The 15,271-nt window shown below is 49.4% G+C and overlaps 1 protein-coding gene across 1 annotated transcript in view; it reads left to right on the top strand.

Annotated features, from left to right (window-relative positions):
- The first annotated feature begins 2,123 nt into the window (after positions 1 to 2,123).
- Positions 2,124 to 15,271, top strand: part of Ntn1 (netrin 1) — a 184,355-nt gene continuing 171,207 nt past the window's right edge. Inside the window, exon 1 of the mRNA XM_051168413.1 lies at positions 2,124 to 2,219. The gene's annotated coding sequence lies outside the window, so the exon portion shown is untranslated. The remainder of the gene's footprint in view (positions 2,220 to 15,271) is intronic.

Genomic DNA, 15,271 nt, shown 5'->3' with positions numbered 1-15,271 from the left:
AATCCCTGGGATCAATATAGGAGAGAACCAACTTCCAAAAGGAGTCCTTCTCTCTCTCTCTCTCTCTCTCTCTCTCTCTCTCTCTCTCTCTCTCTCTCTCCCCCTCTCTGTATATATACACACACACATATATACATGTATGTGTGTAATTTTTAAAGAAGAAAGAAAATAACATCACTGAGGAGGCTGAGGTAGGAAGATTCCCACTAGCATGAGGGTAGTCTGGGCTACATAATGAGTTCCAGGCAAAGATAGATAGATAGATAGATAGATAGATAGATGATAGATGATAGGATAATGAGCTGGGTATGGTGGCCCACAGTGTAAGCTCAGCACTCAAGATCCTGAGGCAGGGTTCTAGGACTGCTGGGATACATAGTGAGCCTGTCTCAAATAAAAGAATAAGGGGAGGAAAATGTGTTGGAGAAAACTAGGGGACTGAGGGTTTAGTTTAGCATGGAGCCCATGTGTAGCCACGTTGGAGCCTCAGTAAATCCCCAGCATCTGCCCCCTCCCCTCCCTCCCAGGAGTGTGACCCATTGAGCATGGTGGTGAATGCCTGGTCCCAACACCAGGGATTCAGAGAGAGTGGCAAGAAGATCACTCACAATTTTGGGGCCAGCCTGGTCTACATAGTAAGTTTCATGCCAGTCAGGGTTCCATAGCAAGATCCTATCCTTCAATTTTTTAAAAAAAGATTCTAATCTAAAACCTGAAAGAAAGGTCTGCAACGAAAAGTCGAAGACAGCAGTTCAATAACTAGTAACAGAAAACCAGGCCTGGCTAAGCTTACTGGTCCTCTGATATGTTTCAGTCACGGCTGGAAGCAAGGGTCTGGCTCACGGCTAACAGCATCCCTGTTGTACAGTGTGAGCGAAAGGCTGAGATCCCAGAATCCTGTATCTAATCAGAGGACCTGTTAACAGCGACATTCCAAGAAGTGCAAAGACTCAAAAAGTCCGCAGAGGCATAGGGGTGCACACCTCTAATCCCTGCACTGTGGGGGCCTGACGCAGATGGAGACTCACTAAGTCACAGGTCAGACTGGAGCAACTTTGCAAGACCTGTCTTTAAAAAGAACAAACATTGGTTCCCGCGATGCACACCGCTAATCCCAGCACTGGAGGAGGCAGAGGCAGGTGGATCTCTGTGAGTCGGAGGCAAGACCGATTTACATATTTATAGGGCTTCAAACCAGGCAGGGTTACACAGCGAGAGCCTGTCTCAAACAGCCAACCCACAAAATGTTCACTCTGCAAACACCCCTCATCCAAGGTTATTACAGGAGCATTTTAAGGTTATAAGAAACTAACTAAAATTACAGAATTCAGAACAAGGGAGGCTGCTACGCAAACGGAATGTCAGTGAATAACGAAGAAAAAAACCGTTAATAATGCAATTTGAAGTGTCAGCGAATAATTATTGATATAGAAGGCCCACAATGTAAAAATTTTCAATAATAGCCTTAAATCCAAAATTCCAGTTGAGCTCGGACGCGGATTTTCAGGTGCTAGGGTCGGGTGTGAACAGCCTAAGTTATCCAGGGCGGGTCAGCGGAGAGATGCAGTGCTCTCTGGCGGAGTCTGGAGTGCCTTCCTCCGCCTCTTCATCTCACTTTCAGAGGTGTAAATGACTCATTTCCAAGAGTTAACGGAGACATCTCCATTAACTCCATCTCCATCTATTTAAATGATAGTTGCAGAAGGTAGATCAGCTTTCCTATCGCTCTTGCATCACGGTGCAGTTAGCCTGACTTGAAGTAGGGGCGCGAGGGGTGGGGCGTAAACCGCACGTCCTTGGACAAGATCCTTTGCTTCGCAATGCGCCTCTCCCAGCTCCTGGCCAAACACCAGATTTCTTCAGTTCAATTCCCAGACCAACCCAAAGCTAAGGTGAGGGAGGTAATTAGTGTGTCTCTAATTGCATTCGCCCTGTCCTCTTTAACTATCACTGCTCCTTCATAGTCTCAACTTGAAGCCAACGTGGCAGGCCGCAGGACTGGGGCGAGCCACTGACTTCTGGTAGCGCCCACTCGGTACCAGTGTGACCTGTGAGTGAGAAGCCATAAGGGCCGGGCAAGCGTGACACCACCTGGCGGAACCTGGGGGAAGAGTCTTAAAAGAGGGCGCTCCTCCGCTCCCAGCGCAATCCAGCAGGATCCACCAAGAACTCGCTTCCCTCCACCGACCAGCGTCTCTACACCTCCAACACCCCCGCAAGTAAGTGTCACCCGCAGGGGAGGCAGCCTAGAGACTGCCTTGCGTTCGATAGCTCTGTCTGGGGCAGCGACGGAGGGTGGCGCCCAAATTTTTGGAAGGCCTGGGAAGGCAGCTTCAGCATTCGCTGCCCGCTTGCACGGGGTTGGTGGGGTTGGCCCCAGGGTGGGGCCGTCTAGGGGCGGCCACCCGGAGCGGTGCACGGAGACAAGCGCCCGCACGCAGCAGGAAGCACGCACGAGTCACAGTCGGGTGCACTTAGTGCGCTCTGGCAGCAGCGATGCCCGCCAGCCTCAGCCTGCTCCCCGGCCGCGACCCCGGCTCTACGTCCGCCCGCCCGCCCGCCCGTTCGCCCCGCGGCCGCTCACGGTCACACCGGCAGGTCGCGCTCGGCGTCTGGCCAAGCCCTCCGGAGTCCCACCGCGCCCGCCCCTCGGGGCACCCCGCCCGGCCCTTTCCGCGCTGCGCCCCTTGCAGTCCCCATCTCCGGCGGCTCGCTATTTTCACACCTCCCAGTGCCCCGGCCCGGGAGCCTGATTCAGTGCTTAGTAATTAATTTGGCGTTTCAGAATGGTCAGCGGGCTGGATAATGGGCGCATTCATACTCCGGGCTAATCTGAACAGAGGTGGGAAGAAAGGCTTTCACAGACAGAAAATACCATTCGCCGAGCGCTCAAAGGGGCTGTCACTCCCAGAATAAATCGCCGCCGCGCCCGCCGGCTCCTCTGCCCATTTCCATACAGCCCCGGCCTGCGCCTTGGACCCGCCGGCCTCAGCCTGCGCGCCCAGGAATCACTCGCCGAGGGCCTTCGACGGGAAAGTCGGGCTAGAGCTGGGTCCAGTCTCATGCCAAAGCGGCTCGGGGAAAACAGGAAGCTGGAGTTAAGGGCACCGTGGACAAAGAACTAGAATAGAAAGATTAAGTGCTGAGCTAGAAGGAGGCACAGCACATTTAACACAAGGATGTTAAAGTTTCCAGGATCACGTTCGCAAAAACGTAGGTGGGTGCCCGAGGTCACACCGTGAGATCTTAGGTGCAATGAAAAGGTTGTAGAAACAGGGCTGGGCTGGTGCAATCCCGACGAGAACCGGACTTTATTTTTCATTTTGGATTCTTTGCTATATCCTGTTCTTCCGGGGGATGGAGGGTGGGATGGGGCAGAAATTCACGTAGCTGTTCAGTCACTTCTGCCTGGGTTATAGGGTCTTCTTGGGACTCCTTCCCCCCTCCTTAAATGGCTTCTTAACTCAGAATAGCCCCCACTCTGCCCCTCAAAACCTATTGGTCTGAATGTTGGAGTCTCCTGGTTCCGGTGGAAGAGGATTCTGCGCTTCATCTTCATCCCTAACGCCCACAGCAAAGCTCTGGAGAGGGCTGCGCGGCCTGAGCTCCATCCAGAGAGAAACTCTTGGGACTTGACTTTCCTAAGAAGAGGGTTCGTTGTGTGTCCACCTGGCTGGGTAGATCTGGCCCCGAGGTGTTGGCTCCCTCAGAGGCTGGACCTGTAAAGAGAGGGCTAGGAAGAAAGGGGGCGGTTCTGGAAAGGGCAGGGTGTGCCCGGGAGATGGAATTCCATGCCACTCACCAACTTCTGACTGGAAGTCACTCCTCCCTTCTGAGGCTCAGTTTCCTCCTTTGCAAAACAAGGGTAAAATGAGATCACATTTGGCCCCAAGTGCTGGAGGCTTGGGGTAGAAGGCACCCACACACTGCTCACACCTCCGGCCACCAGCCCGGAGAGCACATACCCTTGGCATCTTCCCAAGTCTTCACCAACACCTACTTGGCGTGTTAGCAACCGCGCGTTTTCTCTCAGGATGGCGCCACCCTCCCCTTGCTGCAACTGGGTAGAGACTCCCCGGTTCTCCTAGAAACTGCTCTCTAAGTGCTCCTAGATATGGGGGAGAGCATAGTCCGAATGCCACATTAATTTATTTAAACTTTTGTGCATTTATGTATTTACATTTTGTGTTCATTTTACTCCGTGTACTCTGTACTCCAGTGACACAGTGCCCGTGGAGACTAGAGGACAAATTGTGGGAGTCAGTGCTCTCCACCCTGTGCGGTCCTGGGGAAATCAAACTTAGGTCATCAGGCTTGGTGGCAAATGTTTTTACCCACGGAGCCCAGAATACCACATTTTAAATGATCTTCCCCAAAACAATGATACCAGTGATACAGGGACCATATTAAGTGCCGCCCACACTGGGCTCTTCCCAGAAGACCCCGCACCCAAGCTTACAAACTCTGATTGTTCTCGGTAGCTCTTATTTGATCAGCAAAAGCACACCGGCAGCATAATGAGTAGAGGTTATTTCTAGAAACTACTGTCAAGTCCTGAGAATTTGCAGCCAATCAGAGCAGCCGGTTGATGAGCTCAGCATCCAAACAGACTTAGGAATGGCCTAAGATGGCTCTAGGCTAATTGGACATTGAGGCCTCCAAACCAGTATGCTTCCATAGTTGGCTCTCACCTTGCACACTGCCAGCATTGCACAGACAGTACAGCTGTGTTCAGAGGTTACCATAGCAAGAGAAACCTGCCCATAGCAGGGGACAGAGGAGCCAGCCACAGTGGGACCTGTGCCAGCAACAGCCCAGGTGTGAGCTATGATCTAGAAAATGTAGCACCTGACCTTTTACCACACTAGACCAGAAAGACACGAGATAGGAGAAGGTTTGAAGTGGCAGAAAGGAGTGGACACCAGTGGGCAAGGGTGGGGAGGGGGGAGAGGAAAAACCGTTAGAAGCAGAGAGGGGGGCCGGGGAGGGACTAGTCCCTATTTATGTAAGCCATTTGTAGCTGTGGATTGTAAAACCGGGCAGGATCCTCAGGAGTAATTCATAGTGTTTGGACAAGACAAACATTGTTCTGCTTTAAACAAACCCCCAGAAAGGTCAGCTTGGTTCAGCCCTTTGCTGTGAGTTGCTGAGACTATCCAGATGATGAGAAAATCAGATCTTAGGGGAGGGGGCCCAGGCAGGAGGCGGTGGCCTCCTGAGCCCTTGGTATGCTGGGGGATGCTACCCCCTTACAAGAAAGGGGCCGTGGTGGCTCCTGGTGAAAAGGCTTGGATCCTACTCTGGAGCCAGGGGACATAGGGCACATCTGTGCACATCACAGACGATGAGATTGCCAAGGACCATGCAAGTTCTAGGGCAAAATGAGGAACTGGTGGGAAAATAGTCCCTAGAGGAAGAACTAGACCCAATAAAGTCGGCCCCAGGTATGCTACTGGACACCAAAGCTCCTGCTCCATACACTAGACATTCTAACTGGGCCTTCTTGGTCCACTTAGCAAATAGGGTTTTGTTTTGTTTTGTGTTTTGTGCCTGCTCTGCAGAATTTTATGCTAAGTGTTTAGGATACAGTAAGGAGCAGCTGTTCTCGGGGGAGGGGGGAGAGGGGGGGCTACAGCCCAAATCACGGTTTCCTTTTCTGTCTTTCCTAAGACAATGCCCCACCCCACTTCTCCACCACCCCCGGTGGCATGGCCGGCTAAGCACCCAGGTCTCTCAGCAGTGAGCGAAGTGCTCTAAAAGTGTTAGCTGCTGCTATAGTTGATGGTGGTGACAGCATGACTTCACCAGTTCCCAGCCCAAGACGACATTTTTATTGTTATTTACCATGCAGGCTCATCGTCTGATTTAATTAATAATAATGTATTAATAGTGTTGTCCAATATTTCTGTGATGTCTGCTATTATTCCCCACCCCCCCTGCACATGATCTCCAGTTGTCTGGGGTTAGTTTCTGTCCATCTTCAAGATGCCCTTGTACGTGGCAGGAGTGCCTCGGGGACTGGCTCTTCATGAATTAAAATTGGTTAGTGCTTTTTGACACTTCGAGGTCTTTTAAATACGATTTTGCTTTATAGTGTTAGGGGGTCAAAGCTAGTGCCTTGGGCTTGCTAGGCACCTTCGTTACTTCTGCTGTGTGATAAATACCCTGACAAAGATAACTTAAGGGAGAAAGAGCTTACTTTGGCTCACCGATGATCATCATAGTTTGGGGCAGCAGCAGGAGCTTGAGGAAGCTGGTCACACTGAACCCATAGTCAAGAGATAGAGGGAGGCAAATGCTTGTGCTCAGCTCACTTAAAAAAAAAAAATACAGTCCAGGATCTAAGCCTGGGGAATGGTGTCACCCACAGTGGGCAGGTGTTCCCGTCTCTAATCAATACAATCCCTCGCATACCAGGGCCAGAATCCCTTCTCCCAGGTGATTCTAGTATAAAAAATGCATCACTGAACTTCACCCCACCCAGTCTTGCTATCTATAGAAGGTAGGGAGGAAGGAAGAGAGGGTTTCTGTCCTTATTTCTCACAGAGGACGTCTGTGCTCAGGGAAGTGATGTGCTTTGCCCAGCATCACAAGATGTCACTGCAGGTCTGCTGACCACACAAGGAGTTCCCTGTGAGACCCCATAAGCCAGGTGCTCAGCCTCAGGCGTGGCACTGGCCCCGTAGGCTGAGAGCTGTAACCATCAGCTGTGTGGAGTCTCTGGCCTCATTCTGGGGCTGGCAAGGTGGCCTGGCTGATGGCAGCTCTGTGGTGAGTTAAGGGCTCCCTCCTGCCCCCCCAAATCCTAGTTCCCTTTGACACCTTGTGACATGTTCCCCTGCACTGCCTATCGGAGTCTAGCCTCCCTAATTTTCTCCATGTGAAAAACAAGCCCATAATACCTCATTTTACTGACGTTTGGGGAAAGTTAAGCGGTTCCATATAATTGAAATTTGTGGTTAACAGAAGCTTACACCTTTAAGCATAGAAACTTTCTAATGTCATCATGTTTCAATAAAAAGAACCATTCTCCCCATCAAAAATTATGATTCACCGCCACCACTGCCTAAATTATCAGAGTAGAACGTGGCAGGTGTTCTCTGGGTGGGGTTGGATGGGCAACCCATAAGCCATTCAGTGACTTGCAGTCACCCCTCGGGAATATCGGTGTTGAGGTCATTTGCTCACTCTCCCTGGCCTTAGGAGGACAGGAGATGAGGCACTAAGGGTTGCTGCTGGACTTTTACACAGTAATTTACACCCTTGGGGAGTCTGTCCTGCAGTTGCTACGCTTCCAAGTATCTTCCTTGTCTGGGAGTTCTCTGCTCTCTCCCCCGGAAGAAGCAAGGATTTTTTTGTCCTCAGGTTATAAACTCTCAAGGTCCCTGTTGACCAGAGTTTCTTACAGGTTCTTTCCAACGCCAAGGTTGCCATTCACTCACCTGGGACTGAAGGATGCTTCCAACTGGACTCTAGCTGAGGGGTTTACAACAATACCTAAACATAAACACTCCAAGAGCTCAGACCTCAGCATTGTGAGGAGGTTAGGGACAGTGAGGGGACATCACTGCCTATGACAAAGGACTCACAGGAGAGCTTGAGTATTGTGTTAAGACCAGACCATTACTGGTTACTCTTTGTTTCTTTTATTTACCACACATCTTGCTTCTTCTTCTTCTTCTTTTATTTTCTTCTAATTGGGGTGGGGCACTTATGTCACACTGGTCTAAATTTCAAGTGGAGGAGAATAGGGGTGGTGGTGTCTCTTTAAGGACAGCTAACTTTTGCGAGCAGTGACGGAATATGTATGTGTGCATGCATGGAGGGAAGCTACTGGTATTTAGAGGCCAGGGGTTAAGAGATACTAACTGTTCTGTAAGGGGCAGGACCACACTGCTCAGGGAAGAATGCCAGCTAACACCTGAGTGGGGTCTGTTCTTAAGGAAAGTGTTTGAAGGAATCATTTTCCAATCTTAGCTAATAACCTTTCATTCTTTTACAAATCATTTCTACCCAGATACACCTGTCTGTGTTCTGTGTCCACCCACACAGGATGCTATTCTAGGCAGGTGCTCTCCTAGGTAGCATCATCTAAGGCAGCAAGTCTCTGCCAGGGCACCCTCTTCTGCTGTTGTAAATGTTAATGAGTAGAATTCCAGCCCTATGCAGAGGGCCCCCCACAAATTTCGCTACCCGGAGATCTAGCCTTTCATTTGCACCCTTTGTTTCCTTCCACAGGGAGGATCTTCCATCCATGACAAAGCCTCCCCCACTGTGACCCAGTTTCTTTATTTTAGGAGTACTTAGGGTGGGATCTTGTCAAAAGTGTTTTTGCAAATGAAAATAAATTACATCTGCTGGGTTCTCTTATCCACATGCATTTTCCCTCCTTCAAAGAGCCCTGGTAGATGAAAGGGTTGGGTGGATTTGGGATTTGTACTGACTTCTACGCTCAACTCAACCCAGGAATCCTCAGCCAAGAAGCCTGGACAAGGAGTGCAGATAAAGACCTCCAAGGACCTGCAAGTCCCTTGAGCAGTGCCCCATGTAGCCACTCTGGTGAGACAGAATCCTGAAGGCTTGGAATGAAAGGGCACCCCCAATTCTTCCAGGCTGAGGTATCTGGCAAGTAGATCTGAGGATTGCAGTTATTAAAAACAAAACACACTGGGGCTTGGGTGCAACACTATCCTAGCATGTGTGAGTCCTTACCTCGGATCCCTAACAACACACACACACACACACACAAATACACACACACATACACACACATACACACACGCACAGATGCATACGCATATACACACGCACACACATAAACACACACAGATACACACACACACATACATACACACATGCACATGCACACGCACACACACACATGCACACGCACACGCACACACACACATGCACACACACATATAGAAGCCTATCACATATGAGACATCCACTCTTTTCAAATCCCTGTAACAAGCCTATAAAAAAGCAGGTGTAGTCACTTCCATTTCCAAATGACTGAAGTGATTCCCCAGTGGGTAGTGCAGCTTAAAGTCACATCACATGCACGCTGGTGAACATTTGGGGGCTGGAGAGATGGCTCAGTGGTTAAGAGCACTGGCTGCTCTTCCAAAGGTCCATGAGTTCAGTTCCCAGCAACCACATGGTGGCTCCCAACCATCTATAATGAGATCTGGTGCTCTCTTCTGGCTGGCAGGCGCACATGCAGGCAGGATGTTTTATACATAGTAAATAATATAAACCTCTTAAAAAAAAGTTGGTGAACACGAATCAAGGTTTAGCCTAAGCCATCTTCTTTCTCTTTCTCAAGGGAACACAGTCAATTTAGAGACGCCAGATGGCCCCACATTGCCTCTGGTTACAACTCCTAGTCCATGGTGTGGTCCTAGGAACAAGGTCCTCCAGCTCTGTCTTCTTACGTGCAGCAGAGAGGTGCTCAGAAGCCCTGTGGATTCGGGCCTCAGCTCACACTTCTGGCAGAACTCAAGCTTTCCTCCCATCTCCTCCCTTTGCATTGAGGCTCCTCCCACCTTGTCCCTAGGTGTTAAGGGGTCCGGACTCTGGTATCAGACTTTATAAAATTAAGATTTATTTCTTTACTTTTATGTATATGAGGGCTTTGCCTGCATGCTGTGTGCTGTGTGTTTCTGGTGCCCATGGAGTTTGGAAGAGGGAGTTGGCGCTCCTGGAGCTGGAGTTACAGATGGTTGTGAGCTGCCATGTGGGTGCCGGGAATTGAACCTGGGTCCTCTGGAAGAGCAGCCACTGCTCTTAACCATTGAGCCATCTCTCCTGCCCCCATAAAACTATTTTGGTTCCAACATCTGCTCCTCTCCTTACCAGCAATGGGTTAATTATTTCCCCATGAAATGGAAAATTTTAAAATCCTAATATATCTTATAAAGATGATGAACTCGTGATTGCTCAAGCACTCTCGAGAGGACTGTGTGCCTGGTAGACATAGCACATGCTTGGTTTCAAAAGTAAAACCCAGCCAGGCGTGGTGGCCCACGCCTGTAATCCCAGCTCTCAGGAGGCAGAGGCAGGTGGATCTCTGTGAGTTCGAGGCCAGCCTGGTCTCCAGAATGAGTCCAGGAGAGCCAAGGCTACACAGAGAAACCCTGTCCTGAAAAACCAACCAACCAAACAACCAAAGAAACAACGAAAACCCATACACAACTATATCCCAGTACTTAGAAGGCTGAGGCAGAAGTATCTCAAGTTCAAGGGCAGCTTGGGCTACATGCTGAGGGCTTGTCTCAACAAACAAGGCAGTGGGACCTACGTGCTGGGGTGCGTACCTCAACAATAGAGTGCTTACTTAGCACATATAAGGCCCTGGTTTCTATCCCAAACACTGAGATACAAACGAAAAATAAATTGATAAATACATAAGGCTATTTATGAGATGGAGACCACCCATCTCACTCCTCTAAGGTCTGTACTGACTGATTTCTGGTGCCCCATCCTCCCAGGACCTTAGCCCTGGCCCTCTGGGCTCCATCTCTTGGGCACACCCTCCTCATCCTGCTCACTGACTGCTCTTCTCACTTGCAGGCTACTTACTGCATAGCCCACCCTCCCTGGGGACCCACTCCCCCTGCAGTCTTCTTTCTGCCCCATACTACTTACTGCTTGATGCTCTAGGCACCCCCCCCCTCCAGCCCACCGGAGTTCCTTCTATCTTTATTTAAGCAACAGCAGGAACAAACCCCAAAGATTCCTGCTTCTTTAAGACCAGCATCGCTAAGCAGCCCTGCTTCCAAGTCCTCACCCCACACCTCCCCTGCCTCAAAGGCACTGAACTAAGACTCTGTCCGTCAGCATGGTGCTGGTCACAGGCATCTTCACAACACAAAGAGCGTCTTGACTACTATGTCTTTAAGCCATTTGTTACTTCCAAAGGACCCCCTCCCCACACTGGTTCTCAGGAGCCTTGTCACCTTTGGGGCTGCTCCACCTGTGGAGTCCTGATTTCCTGGCACCCAGTTTTGGCTCTAGGCCTACTCCATAACCTCCTCCACCACCAGCACCCCTCCCACCACCACGTTTCCTCTTTTGTCTTCCTGACTGCTCTCATTAACTCTGTCCAGAAGAAGTTTCATAGAGGACAGAACTGCACCTTAGCAGCCTTGTCCAAACATGGGGTGGTAGGGGGGAGGGGACGGGGGGGGGGAGGGGGCGGAGAGGAAGTGAGGGATGACTGAGTAACTGCGTTAAATGTCATTGATTTGAATTTCTTGATGCAGCAGTGGAAATGACTACATATGGTTCCTGGCCACATTCCTGGGCAGCACAGCTGTCCTTTCAGACCTACAGGGGCTGCAGAGGTTCTGTGTTTGCTAGTGTGTCTGTGTCCCATGACTGCGGGGGCTATTATCTACTGCCCGTTCTTCCATTGGATCATCAAGCTGAGCAGGCTTTATTCTCCCCAGCAAGCCATTGTCTTTATCTCTGGGGACAAGGACATAATGCAATTCCAGTGCCCTCAAAACCTCCCGTGCTGCAGCCCTTCCCCCGCTCCCAGCTGTCCGAGCCACTTCCTATTTCATTGAAACCTGGAGAGTTTTCAGGCCACCTGACTGATCTCACATTGCCACCTCTCTCTCCTGCAGGCTCCTTTCCTAATCACATAAGGCATGTTCAAATAGCCTTATCTTATGAACAATGGAAAGACCAGGCCAGCCCTCCTCCCGTGTCACCTTCCGGCTAGGCCCTGCTCTCTTTCCTACTGCTTGTCATCGCACTTGCTGGAAGCTGTCTGCACTTGCTATCTCTACTTTCTCTCACCTCGCTTTCACTCCACAACCTAGGACAGACTGGCTTGTGTCCCCCACCACTCCACAGCAGTGGCCCGGCAAGGTCAACAATGGCTTTCTTCCTTCAGATCGTAGCTCGACCCTTAAGGCATGTGGCAGGGATCGCTGTCCCTCTTTCCTCTGAAACACCCATCAGTTGCTCAGACACCTAAGTCTCCAGATTCTTCTTTTCAGGCCACTCGTAGGTTTTCCACAGTGTCCCATTCTCCCTTTTCCTAGCGTGTTCCAGCCTCGAGCTTTGCAGGTAGGGAAAGCTGTAAGCCCAGAATGGTGGCTCCTCCCTCCCTAATGCATTCCTTGCAGAAACACCTGGGAATTTGCTTTCTCACCCAAGAACTCCACTATTGTTTTGAACTCTTTTGTACCCTGGATCCCGCTGCTCAGAGCCCGACGTGCCTTCATGGGGTGTATTTATAACCCCCACTTGGAGAAGAAACACTTGGACATCTGTTTTGTTCATTTGTCTCCTCAAAAGGCAGCATGCTTTAGGACAGGACATTGACAACTGAAGAGAGACTGCAGGCTGGTCAGAAACCCGGCTTCCATAAAACCTCCAAAAGAAAGAAACAGGACCATTTTGCCTAGGAGTGGGGGGTGGGGAGGGAAGGAAAGGGAGAGAGAGAGAGAGAGAGAGAGAGAGAGAGAGAGAGAGAGAGAGAGAGAGAGAGAGGATTTGGAAGGAGGTAGAGAAGTTCTAGTATATTCCAGAAGACCCAGACCTCTTAGATTGCAAGGTGAGACTGCCCTGCCGAGCAGGAGGAGCTAGAGATCAATTAGATGCCAACTGACAACGACAAAAGTAAACTGCATTGTCTGTCTCCCCACTCCATACCAAAGCTCACTAGCACTGCAGAAAACCCACAAGCTGCGGAGGGCAATTTCAAACTCACTGTTTCTCAAACTTGCTGTCATGCAGGATCCACCCAAAGCTCTCAGCAGAAGCTACACTGCAAAAAAAACAAAACAAAACAACCCTCTGTGGGGCCCCGTGTTTCAACTACTCCAAGATGTACCGAGGTCAGGGAGCCGAGTACCCCAATTTGTCTCTTTCAGACCCTCTTTGACAGAATGTGTTTTCCTGACTCAGTTCCGGTGTGGTGCCAGCCGCCTGTGTGGAGGGCTGATCACAGTGTCTGCCCCCACGGAGCTCTCTGCTGTGACTATTATGGGGATGTTTGCTCATTACCTCACACTGTGTTCCCTTTATGAGGCCCCCCAGGAGAAATCCCTGTCTGAATTTAGTACAAGGAGAGTTGTAATTCTCTCAAGCAATAGATCTGTTTTTATCTCATGGACACTGGGAATCGTGTACGGGACATGGTCTTCTTTTCATTTTGGCTGTAGGAAAGCTTAGGAACAAATTGGTAGCCCACCCACTGGAGGCGAGCAGGCCATCCCAGGGCGCAGTTTGGCATTATTCCCACGGGTGCTTTGTTTTCCCTTTGCCCTTTTCTCTCTTAGCTTTCCTTCTTATTGTATTATAGAAAACTAAGAACATATCAGCAAAGATAAGTCAAAATCACTGGCCTTTTCCCTTTCAGGACATAATCACGATTAACACGGTCTTCTAATGGGCATTAAAAAAAAATAGAAATGACATTACAGTGTGCATGTTTTTCCAATTTGCCTTTCCAATGTCATGAAACTCTTTGCACATAATTAAATGTTCTTGAAGTAATTAAAATTTTCTAAGTAGCTTCAGCAATTTAATACTGATGTCACTCATATTTCTTTATCCATTATATGGCTGGTTTTCTGTATACGTATTTTATTTATTCATATAGTTAGCAATTGAATCAAGGGCCTTCTGCATGCTAAGCCAACACTCTACCAGCAAGCTATTGCGTGTATTTATATAGGCATATGTGTGACAGTTTATCTGACTGTGTTATGTAAATACACTATGTAAGCATAGATAGTATAAGTTATAATATTCCTGTGTGTCACCTTACTTGATACCCATGAGCCTATGAGGCAGAGGTATTGGTACCCACCTTTTATAGGCGAGAAAGCCAAGGCTGAAAAAGATGCAAAGACTTGCCAGGGCCACACAGCAGAGGCAGGAGTTGGATCCAGGCACTCTGGCTCCAAACCCTGTTCTTCTAAGTGCTCTGCTGCCTTCCAGCATACCACTGAGATGTCAAAGTCCACGGTGGTTAAACATTTCCTTTATTCCCTCTCAGCTCTTTTCTAATTTATGTTATTTTGTCATTTTTTTAAGTGCCCTTGTAAGTCACCTGCAGTCCTTTCTTCTACAAGGCAAGGCATAAATAAACAGCAGAGAGTGGTAAACGACATAAGCAGGCAAAGCTACAACCCAGCCCTAGGGACTAAGGGTGAGTGCAGGCTGTCCCTGCAATGACATGGATTTATTTCCTCAGGCTGTGGCTGGCTCGCCTCCCTGGAAGAGCTGGCTTGGGTGGCCAGCTCCTAGGAAGATCAGAAAGGCCCAAGGAGAATGGGCTGGGTCAGCCCAGCCCTGAGGCGCCCCCTTTTTTGTTCATTTTCAGAGTTTATGAAAAAGACAGTAACAAAATGAGACACCCAAGAGAGCTAATGATTGAAACAAGGGCCGGAACCAGGAATAGAGCTTTTCATCCAGGTCTGTTATTGGATCACACATTTTAAATGAGAACTAAGCTTAATGGAAAGTATGTTTCAAGCTCCTAGCCCTGTAGATTCTCACCTCTGAGCTCTTTGGCTGTGGCTGCAAGACAGCCAGAGGGTTACCATCCATGTCCACGGTTCTTTTGTTAAGGTGACAGAGGATAAGGCCAAAAACTGGGTGGCCTGAGGACATCCCATGAGACTATAATTGGGTGAGATTATCCATTTGACAAACACGGAGAGAAAGCTCAGGTTTCTTTGAGATGGGTTTAATGTTGCCTATGCTGGCCTTGAACCCCTGGGCTTAAGTAGCTCTCAAGCCTCAGACTTCAAGACTAGCTGAAATGACAGGAGCACACAACCCACAGAGGAAAACCACTGCCCCAGGCTGTGAGCCCAGGTTACTGTGTCCAGACTTCATTTTTTTTTTTTTTTTTTTTTTTTTTTAAACTTGGGGCAAGTTATCCACAGCCCCTGAGACCTCAACGTCCTTAGCTGAAAAACAGAGTCAATTGTTACACTGCAAAGCTATTGTGGGAATCTCCCTAGGGACACTTAAAACAACAACAACAACAACACAACAAAACAGGATCAAGGAAGTGCCAAGTCAGCTTCGAGGGACCTCGGGAGGACTGAACCAAGCCCACCTCTGGAGTTCTGGACGGACCTGAGTAGGCCACAATCCAGGTGCTTTAGCTTCTTGGCCCATAGCCTCGAGTCCACTACTTCCAGGCCTGAAAGGAAATTTCGTTCATTTCAGATGGGCCTAAGGCAGTGACAACTCTATGAGGTTTAGGTGCTGCTCTCGGTCACACCCTAGGGCAGCG

This window comes from Acomys russatus, chromosome 25, assembly GCF_903995435.1.
Source record: "Acomys russatus chromosome 25, mAcoRus1.1, whole genome shotgun sequence".
Lineage (NCBI taxonomy): Eukaryota > Metazoa > Chordata > Mammalia > Rodentia > Muridae > Acomys > Acomys russatus.
This window is presented reverse-complemented; position numbering and strand designations above follow the sequence as displayed.